Genomic DNA, 2,564 nt, shown 5'->3' on the forward strand with positions numbered 1-2,564 from the left:
TAGCAGGGAGCCCGACGTGGGACTTGATCCCAGGACCCTGAGATCATGACCTGAGCCGAAGGCAGACGCTTAACCGACTGAGCCACCCAGGCGCCCCTCTGAGGTTTTTTTGTTCCAAAACATCTTTGTAGGGCTATCATCTATTTCCTTGGAAAAATATATAGCTCTAACATTTGTATAATTTAGAGAAATATTTGGATTGTTAAACCTTTGCTATTAGCCAAAACTTTGGTAAAAATAAACACACTTTAAGGGGGAAAAAAAACAACCCTGTTTTTATACTTCTACTTTGTGGACTTTTGTGCTTCAAATTTAAAAGAACCGATTCTATACAATTAATAATTGGGACAGACCTAATAATATAGTACCATTTCACACATATTGAGTCTAACTCTTAGCAACATGCTACCTTTGTTGGGTGTTCTCTCATTTCATCTTCCCACCTGTCCTACTTAGCTGCTACCTTTTCAGTTACACAGTACAGTATTAGCAATTATAGTCACCCTGTTTTACATTAGATCCTCAAACCTTATTCATCATATAGCTGAAAGTTTGTACCCTCTTACCAACCTCTCCGTATTTCCCTGGTAAACTGGTCCTCCTGCCCACCGCCCCCGCCCCCAGGCCCTGGCAACCACTTTTCTATGCTCTATTTCCAAGAGTTTTGACTTTTTGTTTGATTCCACGTTAAGTGTTACCATGCAATATTTGTCTTTGCCTGGCTTATTTCCCTTAAGCTGCTACTTTTATAATTATGATTTAACAAATGAAGAAACTGAGGCTCAAATAATTTAATAACTTGCCTACGGTCACATAGCTTATAAATGAAAGAGAAGGGAATCAAATGGGGTCTATTTGACTCCGAAGTTCAAATGCTGACTTATAGTCACTGTATTCTTTTTCCATTCAGTTTATGAATGTGAACTTCTTCCTATTCAGGATTCACTGGAGCTATTTGATTCTGATGGTTTAGGAATTATTATGGCTTGTTATTATAATTACGATTCTAGTTAGGTATTACAGGTTCCTTAAGGTGTGTCCTGGAGTCCCCAGCGTTCAGACACCTCCAGAAAAATGGACAGAAAATTATTGCTTGGCCAGTTCCAAAATGTCTTTCTGCTTCCATTCGGAGGAGTCACTTTGAAGAGTTAGATATACACCTGATAAATGATAACAACAGCCTTTCATTGTGTCATTGGGCACCTAACTGTACTTTCGTTCTGACGTTTAAATCCTTTGTATCCATCTCCGTTGTACGATACCCATATGCCCAGAAGAGGGCGATGTTTTACTACAAACTGCCTCCAACCTGCTTTGGACAAAGTGTACATTTAGAAACAAAATTTCTTAAGGTTAAATTGGAGTGCCATTTGCTTAAGCACCATTTGCTTAAGCCCTTTGGGAGGAAAATGTTTCTTCTAAATATTATATGGAGAAGAGAAAAGTTTTCTTTTTCAACCACTTCATTTTTATATAAGTCGTTCTTTCAACTGAAAATCAAATACTTTATTGAAGTAGATTGTAGTGGAATATTCTAGAACCAGTCCACACTTCAATTATAAGTATTTCTACAATCCAGAGAAAAGAGCATGGGCTTTGGTGTTAGAAAAACCTGAATTTGAGTACTGTCTCTATTCCTTCCTGGCTTTATGACTTCACACAAGTTACTTAGTTTCTAGAGACCTCAGATTTCTGAATAGTGGTACCCACAGGATAACAATGTTGTGAGGATTAAATGTGCCCGCTTCGGAACCTAACACAGATGCTCAGTAAATGGCAATGTTCTACATTTCTGAAAAAGCAGCCAAACAGAGCAAAGTTATATGAAATTTTCTTTTAAGATGAGCCTTGGTCATTTCCATCCTCTGTTGCATTAAGCAAAAACACTTGGCACATACTACACATTCAATCAATTTTGTTGAATAAATATTTTAAAATATAAAAAAAGTTACACTTTAGGAAAAGCAGGAAGCTGGAGATAAACTGGTAATGTAGTTTACTAGGTATATTTCTACCTTCTTCCCTTCCTTTCTTCTCCGTGCCCCCAATAAAAGAAGCTAGTCCCCTCCTTTCTTTGAGTGAGGGAAGGGAGTTTGACCAAGTAAGAATAAGGTTTTAGAAATGAAGGGGAAAAGGAATAAAAGGAAGTGTTTTGTTTGCTGTCCTCTGTTTTGTCTTTGGTAGGTAAGAATCTGCTGCCGAAGGAAGGCAAAGGCTTGGGGGCCGCAGGAAGTGCAGAGCCCAGACCCTGGGTCCCAGGAGGCAAGAGCCACAGGTGCCAAAGGCAGGTGCCAAGGGGAGCTGGCTCTGTGGCAGGGGGTGGTGAGCTCTCAGAGGTGAATGCAGCCACACACGAGCTCTCCTTGCTCTCTCTACTCTGCTCATCCCTCCTTCTGGGAAACCCTTAACAAGCTGAGCCCAGAACAGCAAAAGGGGAGTCGCTGCGGGTTCTGCCACTTTGCGTGCTGTTGGCCTTTGGTCTGGGTACTCATGCCCCAGGCCCAGCTGTGTCTACTCCCAGCAGGTACAACGTGTCAGCTCCATTGACCCATGAAGGTCATCAT

Source organism: Phoca vitulina, unplaced genomic scaffold, assembly GCF_004348235.1.
Source record: "Phoca vitulina isolate PV1807 unplaced genomic scaffold, GSC_HSeal_1.0 scaffold16, whole genome shotgun sequence".
NCBI classification, from domain to species: Eukaryota; Metazoa; Chordata; class Mammalia; order Carnivora; family Phocidae; genus Phoca; species Phoca vitulina.